Genomic DNA, 10,223 nt, shown 5'->3' with positions numbered 1-10,223 from the left:
CCATACCCTGAATCCTGACTGAGTCCTGAATTCCTGAATCCTGACTGTGACTGTATCAGAAGCAGGTGCTTAAGGAACGTGTTTCACTGTTCTATTTTGCCAGTTTTCATCACTCTGCCATATCAATTTATTTAATCTTCTTTAGCTCTTGTATGGTGAGAACTAGTCTATATTTTTTCTCTATTCACTCTTTCTGGGCTACTCATAACATTGCATTATTTGCCTTCTGGTAATTTTTCCCCCTCACCTCAAGCCAGAAATTCTGTAAATGTTTAATCTCTTCTAGCAGAGAAGCTATTCCACACAGCCCACTTTGTTGTTCTTTTCTCTGCACTATATGGTTCTCTACCACATATTGTCAATAATATGAACATTTTGAGCTGGTCAATTAAGCAGATATTCACAGATTTATAAAATAACATAGCTATTTTCTGTTTTCTTCTCTGTTACTTAATTTCTAACACGGTATTTACATTGTTGGCTCTATTTGCCAAATACTCTAGTTGCATCAGAAAAAAATTATTTTTAATAAATACATCCTCCAATTTTCTAATCAAATGCCACTACTGGCAGAATACATTACTATCCTTGTTTCATATCCTAAAGATCCCAATATGCTGAAAGACCTGAGTTATTTCATTCACAAAAGAAAAAAATTGTCTCTGTAAATGAGTCACGCACATATACTCAGGATAATTATGGTATTAAAAGTCAGATACTAAATTATAAAAGTGGAGGACTGGTTTGAGAGTTAGCAGCACTCAGCATTACCAATGACCAGTTCAGGTCAGGAAATTAAAAACACTATGTTCAACTGAAACAGAGAAAGTAGCATGAATAAATGAAGTGGGCTCATAACTGACTCCTCTAAGGTGCAACCAGATATTGGGTGATTTAATCTACTCAAAGCCTCAGAATGTGGGAAGATATATGAAAATGGTATCTTTGGGAGCACAGGCACTTCTGACACTGGAGAGGTGTTGTGATTCCTGTTTTGTTTTTAATGGTGTCCAAAACAAAAACACCGGCTAACTGGTAAAGTTTTATCACACCCCAGGTTTCCCTGACTACATACTTTTCATGCTTGATACGCCTGCCATGTCTGTAATCTGAAGATGTCATGACATAAGTTAAGAAGGTAACAGGTAACTTCGGCATTATCACCAAAGCTTTGCATGGTTCACATATTTGCATAGATCACAGATATTTGTAGTATGTAACTGCTTATTTCATATGTGCTCATTAATGCATTGATATTGCAGAAAGAATAAAAATATGTACAATTTAGGACAAACACTCAAGAATTTTTACTCTTTGCTATATCTCAAATTGGAAATAAAGAATATAAAACCACTTCTTTGCTCATTCAGAAAAAATGCCTAAGAAGACAGTGGGCTGTGCAGACATTATTTGCCAGAGTACAGAACCATGCTCTGACTCAGCCTTCTTTCCAGAACCATATGCTCACAACTGTCACAAGGAATGACAACCAGCTAATGCCATGAACTTCACCTACAAAATCAAGAAGAAGCTGGCATGATTCCTGGAAATGCAGGCTTAAGTGGTATTTTCTGAAGAGAACACACCAAGCAGACGGCTGCCTCACTCTGCAATCAGCGCAATTTCTAAATGGCTATCTGGTGCACCCACTGGCAGCATCAGCAGTAATCCACTCCAGAGGAGACAAAGGGGGAGGTCTAAGACACAAACAGCTGACATCCTGTTAGAGACACTTGTCTGTAACATCTTGAGGAACCTGTCAGAGAGAAAATCAAACCCTCATATTTGTATTTTTACTTGCAAGGTTTTCCCTGGGGATTACCTAAGAATGAAAACCAATGGCTAGTGCATACACTTACGTGTAGCATTACTTTCCAGCTTCAGGAAAAAAAACCTTCAAGGCCTTACTGTTGAAAAAAAATTCTCTTCTGTATAGGGATATGGGATTATTGTTCTCTTAAAAGGCTGGAAGAAGATATTAAATTAATTCTCTCCCAGATAGTTAATTCTCCTGTAAGAAAACAACAATCAGGCTGTTTTTTAAGTCAGAAAACTACTGACCTTGACAGTGAAGATGTAAAAGATGATAAGTCCTTAGATGAAAAGCCAAATGGCAGCTGTTAAGAAAAGACACCACGAAAAAAGCAAGAAAACATGCAGGAGAACATGTAGATGCTGCTTAGTTAATACACAGCTCATTGCTTGGCCCTCACCTGCAGGATTATTTTCCTACAACACCCTACCTTTATTTCCAGTGACTCCACTTGAAAAACTGCAGCAATGACATCTCTGACAACCTATCAGCTAGTATAATACTTAGGATCAGACATCCAAGCATGACCAGTACAGCAACGGTTGCCAATTTCACTCTAACTACTAGTAACTGCAGTTCGTACTGGTTATGGCTACAAAGCATTTCTGGAAGCAGATAGAACTCAAAGACAATTATTCTGAAGTCTGTATGGCAAGATGCCATGAATAATGTTCCAAACTGATGCCAAGCTCAAGTCTTAGAATTGGTTTAGCAGCATAAGCCCAATATACTACCTAAACCAAAGAAACCTGGCTCCCAACAGGAATCAAAAAGCTCCTATTTTCATCAAAATGGATTAAAACCTTCCATTTACTTCTAAGAAAACATACTTAATTCACATTACTGACAAGTAGGGTCTGTTAGAAGGCAATCTTTCTTTGAAAACAAATGTTTTTTTCCAGAATCTCTCCTCTTCATTTCTCTATCACTTTCTATCTTCTTGTGGAAAAATGGAAGAGGAAAAATGGCAGGAGTTACAAAGAAGCAGATGCACACAGTAGATATTTATTGTGGAAGTTGATGCTCTATCAAATAATCTTGTGAGGGAAAAAAAAAATCGAATAGCTGAAAACCAATTCTGTAAAAACCTATAGAATGAGAAGTATTTCCACATTTTTCTTGAAGAATTTCTTATTTATCTTTGGATTGGCTGTTGAGAAAGCCGCTTGAAAAATGCAGCGGTAGTGTTCACATAGAAATGCCTGTCTGAACCAAAACAAAGGCTCACAAATGTGGGAGGTAGCTTGAATATATTAAAATCATATTGACTACAACCAGAAGAGACTACAACCAGTGGGAAACAGACACAACTGTCCACTTAAGAACTCCCTTTATAGCAAGAGAAGATAATAACAGCATAAGTATACATTTTAGCAGTCTAGATTTTACTGCTAGGGATGCGATTACTGGAAGATACCTCTGTGAAACTTGTGAACATGGATGGTGATGAATATCTGATAGAAATTTCTGCAGTACTTTGAATGTATATATGTGACTATACATGGAACATATGTATCAGTTCTTTTCCATCACTTTTTTTGTTCTTCAGCTTAGTCAAAGAGATAAAAAACCACTTTTTTATAGAAGAAAGAAAGAACAAAAAGTTAAACTAATATGGACATATAAAATGTATCTTCTCTTTTTATGATCATAACAGTATCTATATTAAAAATACTGGTTGCTCAGAATGATCTACTTCTGGAAAGCTGACTACCTATCAGCCATTCCATCCTGAGTTTTTTCTCTGAGACAACAGAATACACACTTTGCTTGCAGAAGTTCTTAAATTGACGTAATTAAACAACCTATATAGGCATCTTGGAATATTATTGTCTTCTTGCATTAATGCATAGACATACTGCCCAGATGAACGGTAGAAAGGTGAAGTGACTTTCATGCACTTGGCATTATACATTGCCTCTGACACCTGCATTAACCTTCTGCTAAGCCACAGCAGATTTCTAGCCCATACAGGACAGCAATGCTGGAAACAAAAGAGGATATATCCACATGTAAGTATATTTCACTTTCTCACCTAAATGAATTATGAAAACAGATTATATACAGTAGTCCTTGGAGCAGTCCTCCTTTTTCAAGAACTCAGTAAGTATGGCTCAGACTTTTGTGCCACACACAAGTCAATGACATGCAGACATGAAGAGACAGCTAGTTTAAAATTACTATGTTTAGAACCTAAATTAAATTTGAAGTATTTAATCTTACAATGTTTGAGCATACTGGTGCCATGGAATATTCTTGAACAAGAGAAGCAACTTATGCTCACCATGTTCAAGTTTTGAACCGTAATTTCCAATATTAAGTACAGTGTCCATTTTAAAACATAATTTAGGACACGTATAACATCTTATTTGTAAATCACAAGAACACAGGTGCATTTAAAAGCTACGATCAACTGTGTAATGTTGAGTTTTTAAAAATCATATTTCACTGGAATTACTATTCACATTGTATTGAGTTTCTAACTGGATGATAATTTTCAGCTGCCCCATGTTTCACTAGCACATTTAAAAGTCTTGATCTTCAATTTGTTTGAATCAAATTGAGACACAATATTACAAAACATCAATTTCCTTTGTAAGAAATTATTGCTGTATTTCTTGCTTCTCTACAGTTAAACCAGTTTTAAAATAAAAAATATATAGCAATAAACATTAGTGTCTATACCTGTGTCCAAAGCCAGCAAATCCCTAAGGAGGCAGACCTCAAGCTTACAGCAGAAGTTACAGAGTGAGAGGGTTACAGAAGCCTGTTCAAAATTGTGTCTAAATTAAGAAAATTTTTATTGTCACATACTTTATTTTTTACATTTAGGATTGAAAGCAAATATTTCTAAATATTAATAGTATAATTATATTTTAGAGCACACAGTTGTCAGTTTCCCCCTGAAGTCATCAGGTGACCAAACATCACACATTGTAGAGAGACCATTTTTGCCATCATGAATGCTTCATTTATGTCATAAAGATATTTTTAGCTGAATTAGCTTTCTAAATTACATTTCAATGTTGCAATTACAGTAAACCTCAGTATGTTCTGTCTTTAGAAGTTAAAGCAGAGTACTTATTCAAAATTAGAAAGAGTTATACAGAAGTTCATTAATTAAAAAAAAAATCCCATTGACTAAAAATAAAGTCTCCCCATTACCTAGGAGATTCTAACCCATCATCTCACTGTGCATCTCCTAATATTTTTTCTTTTTTATTCACTCATCTGAAGAACTTTTGACGCCCAACAACAGCCAAACACAATCAGAACTAGCCCATTCATTGACACACTAATATATTAATAGTTGATCTAATTAATCATTTGCCAAAATAGCTAGCAGATACAATGTTATTGCTTGGATACCATCATTTCATTCTATCCAGGCAGTTAATTTCTAAGACACTTGTATGCATGGAGTTGCCAGCTTGGCATGCTGGCCTCATTAACTCAGCTGCCTTGCTCTTCCAACATGATCTGCTATCCAGCTCTGGGAGACTCCTCCTGTGTAGTGGTTTGTTCCTATTTAGTTTCATTGCATGACTTTTGGTTTTCAAAAGACAAACTACAACTGAAGAAAGATGAATGTTTAAAGTAAATTATCCTGGAGATTTGTGTCACCTGGTAACCTTTTCAGGTGGATAAGCAGACTGGAACATCATCAGCCAATATAGGTAGCACTCAAGCCCTTTCAATTAAGATGCAGATGATACTCTCCCATTCCCCCTTTTCCTTTCTGAAACAGACCAGTTGTCATCAGGAGATTTACAACTGAGATTGAGTTGAGTTTTGCACTCTCCTAATAGTTTTGAAATAGTTTTGTATCAATGTTGTATGTGTATGAATCAATAATACAGGTTCATGGATAGTCAGGAGTTTTTCTGCGCAGCTGATACTTAAAGCACAAGATGCAGTAAGGCTCAAATGCAGACCTCTATTAGATTTTGTTAGATTTTACATCATACTTATTAAGTTATTCAAAGCATGTTGTGATCCCAACATCTTTGAGAATACTTAGAAACATGGATGAGAATTGGAACTGACAAACCATGCAAAGAATCTAAGTGGACTGTCATTTGTATTTACAGTGTCAAAAAGGACCTCTTCTTATGTTACTGACATCATTATTAGGAAACCTGCATACCACCACATCTTTTGTGCATTTAACATGCATTTTAGGACAGATGGAGTCATCGTAACAGAGGGACAAACCACTCCTCCAAGAAAGATACTGGTAACAGAAATTAACATGAAGAGATTATAACACTGTCAAATATTGCTGCTCAGGACTTAAAGAAGTATATTACTTCGGTAGTGAACTACTACAGAAAAATAAACTCACTTCTCATTAGATATAATAATAACTTTATGGTTTATATTTACCCAATACTCCAAACACAATTAGTAAGCATTAGTCTTCTTTCCCATCACCTTCTATTTAACAGATTAAAGGTTTTAGCCATTAACCTATCCAAATGTTTTCTTTAAGTCTCAAAAAAAGCCTTTGACAAAGTCAAGAATAGATCTTTTATCTATTGAATCCCTAGAAAGAAGCCTAATAATAATACTCTTTCATTCCTCCAACTAGGATAGTGGGACACTTTTAACAAGCCCCCAGTTCCTCGTGATATTTGAGTAACAAACACGTAACATTTCCAGCTGAATTCAGACAAAAAAAAAAAAAAAAGGAAAAAAAAAAAGGAGGAAATGCAATGAATGCATTGGATCTGAGGTTTAGGGTGTTTTGCATGTGCATTTTGAACAAGTTTCAGACCTTTATAAAGCAAAAAGTTCAGATAAAGATCCTAACGATGCAGAAGGTGGAGATTTTTGACATGTAGAATTATGTGGTAAAATATTTGGCATTGCCAAGTTCTCACCACTCTAACCCACCTGCCTTCTAAATCTCCATATCCTGTTTCTGCTGTTCTTGCATGACGCCCTCTCCCAAACTCCTGCACTTTTCCAGCCACAGTTTCTCTCTCCTATTGAGCAGACCCCCTCTCGCTGCCTATGCAGTACTCACCATAACATGCCTACCTGCCTCCCCATCTTGCTTATGGTGACTCCTAATTCTTTCACATGCTTCTATTATGTCCAGTACACCAAGATGTTCACTGTCAAGAGAAAAGGTCCTGAGGCAATCTGGCTTTAACAGGAGCTCTTTCAAGCCCCTTCTGACCAGTGGCACAGACTATGATAGCAAGAAATGAGTCTGCTTGTGGCTGTCTGCCCCGAGGAGCTGAGCCAAGGCTGGTTTGTCACACCTGTGCACCCAGCTGCAAGAATGTAAGCTCCTGGAAGGGAGGGAGGGGAGCTATTTCTGTAACATGCCATGGCAATCACTACTGATGCATGCAGCACACTGTTCAAGGAGACAGGAAATTTTCTAGGGGATGGTTATTCACATTTAATCCTACCTTCTTCTACAAATGTGTTACATTTTCCCTGCTGTGAAGCGAAGCTGAAACTGGAGGGCCTGGGGATGCAGAGGGGTTCTCCTCCCTGGCTTGGTGGGCTCTGACCCAGGACTCCTCCTGTCCCAGTCAGACACAGGTGGCTGATGCAGTTCCAGTGGGTGTGTCTGGACAGTGGCAGAGCTAAGCATGTACACCACAGGCACAGATACACACCCACGAGACACTAATACAGTCAATGATGCAGATCAGCAAAGTCAGAGAGCAGTGCCTTTAAAAGCACCCACATAAACATGAGATGCTCAATCCCGTTCCTTCTGTCCAAGAAGGATCAGAGCACAGGTTTGCCACTGGTCACCAGAGCTCCATCACTCTGGGATACTGGCCCCCAGATGTATCAGCCCCTATGACTGCCAACCTTTTCTCTAGTTGCCTGTGCCCAGACCTCTCATCCTACTTGCCTGTTAGTTCAGCATGAAGTTTGGTAGTGTGCCCACATGCACACACAGAAGAGAGCATGCTGGTACAGAAAACAGTCAGGAATAGAGCTTAGTAAGAAAATGCTGGCACTTAATCAGCCCTTTTTATTCTCTGTCCTCTCTGTTTTTTCATCCTCATTCTTTTCCCATTCATCTTGATCTGCCCTTATCTCCCCTGAGATGAACAATCCACTCCTACATACCTTTTTCCCATGGGTCCTGATTTTGTTACATCCATGCCCATGTTTGATGTTTCTGATCCCATTATCTAAGTCATCTAAGCTTTCTACTGTATCCAGAGAGGGCTACCTACGTTCTGTTGGTATCGCAAGGTTTCACTCCAAAGTTTGCCAGCGCTGCCCATTATCTGTGAGATTTGCTGCCTCTCGCCTAACTCCCCATTAATCACCTGTAAAATCCAGTTACACCAAAGTTGGTATTTCTGATGCCATTACTGAACCTGTCTCAATATTATATATGGTATTACTGATATGGTTATCTAGGGACTGTTGGGTTTGCATGATTCTCCTCCCCAAGAATTCTTCCTTCCTTCTCCTTCCCTTCACAATTATCTGTGAAGTTTGGATATTTCTCACATAATTCCCCCTCAGTCATCTGTGAAACACAACCATTCTCCACTCTGGCACAAACCTTCCCTCCACTCGTTTTTGCACTGTCGCCCCTCCTCATACCTCTCCATACCTTTAGTTTTCCCTTCCTCTAGACCTTCCTATCCTTCCAATGGCTTATCCCATTCATTGCGCTTCTGGTCTCTCTTCATCCCTGAACATAGATACTTAGAGAAAAAACAGATGATTCATGAAATCCAGGCATATCTGACTTTTCCTTGGATAGGGATGAAGCCATCAGAAAGTTTACATATATTTATCCTCCACCAAAGGATAAAAAGTATTTTCATTTGTACTGTTGTTTTTCCCCACTTCAAGTCCAAGAAAAACAGCATCTTAAAATAGTTTCCCTCCCTTTTCCTTCATCAGGTTTTTTGCTTCTGTTATAACAGGAAAACAGTCAACCGTAAGAACTCTCTCCAGTAGATGTCAGCTCCTACTTCTTGTAATGAGAATTTTGCAATGAAAACAAGCAGAAAAAAGGGGATGATGAAGCAGGTCTCTTCAGCATCAGGAAGATGAAAAGTTTCGCTTCCCATTTACTAGTGGTGTAACAGCTGAGCTCCCGTTAGTTTAACTCATGCACTCAGGATTCATTTCTTTGTTGCCATTAATCACCTTATCTCTCACTGAGAGAGCAGAAAGGCACACAGGATTCTGGTTTTTGGGATCATGGCAAGATTCCCCCAATGGATTAAATCACACAGAAAAGAGTGACTAAAGCATAATTTTTTATCAAAACTTTTGAAGACTCCTAATTAACTATGCTTTGATGTTTTGGGATATTTGCACATGGCTAATGCAGTCATACAGCACTGAACCAGAATGAGTTGTCGAAATAAAACCCTGTTGCCTATATCACCTATTGCTCTAATCTCCTCAGATCACACACCAGTTCAGTCAGTCATGTTTCTCACCTTTCCATTTTCCTGCAACACCAAAGCACAATTGTGATCCACTTACACTGCAGAAACACCTTCCAGAGAAAAGATGAATTTTCAATTGCTCTTACAGTAAGCAGAGGTCGACAACAGAGTTCTAGCAAGATCACCAGTGTTTTGCCATAAAATGAGCATTTTTGTAAGAGCCCTTCAGCACTCTGCTGCTGTGCCTGACCTTGTTCTGAGCAGGTATCACTGTCTCCTCTCTTTGATATGTTGTGGCCCAATGGAGCCTAGCATCAAGAATGATTCCTGATATCCATGCAGTAAGTATCTAGATAAACAAGGCCCACAGAGCACATTCTTTCAACTTCTTTGTCATGGATTCAGCTCTGCAACTAGAAAACCAATAACTCAACACCAACAGAAAAGGTAGGGATTAAATCAGTGGAGCAAAAAGGAACTTTGAATTCCTAAAGAAGTAATTGGGGGAAAGGGGTGTATAAATCACACCCTGTTGTCATTGTTATGCTTAAGTTCATAGGAGTTCAAGGGGATTCAGTTTTGTAGGCCGATACTTTACCAAGAAATGTAATTGGAGATCATTGGATTTGGGGCACAATGAAACCCCCAAAAGCTGCTTTCCAGAGGGTATGGAATATCCAACTTCTGATAATCAGGGCTCTTACTTCTAAAGTCACTTTTTCAAAATCACAGCATTCATTTTTAAGGCACAGAATATTAGCGATCTGTTCACTATGTCAACTCAAATTCTAAGGAATATTTGTTTGAATAAATAATCTATTCAAAATCAAAACTGACAGTTAAGCACTTAGCATTTACATACATCTTTAAGCAATTGCTCTCTAATTATTTTAAGTGTAACCATAAAACTAATACTTATGGGCCAGCTGAGAATGAGGACTTGCTATTGTGAACACTGTAAAACATTAGAACATAACAGCATAAAGCATGTAGCCTGAGCAAACAGATAAAATGCG

Source organism: Patagioenas fasciata, chromosome 6 (assembly GCF_037038585.1).
Source record: "Patagioenas fasciata isolate bPatFas1 chromosome 6, bPatFas1.hap1, whole genome shotgun sequence".
NCBI classification, from domain to species: Eukaryota; Metazoa; Chordata; class Aves; order Columbiformes; family Columbidae; genus Patagioenas; species Patagioenas fasciata.
Note: the sequence above shows the minus strand (reverse complement) of the source record.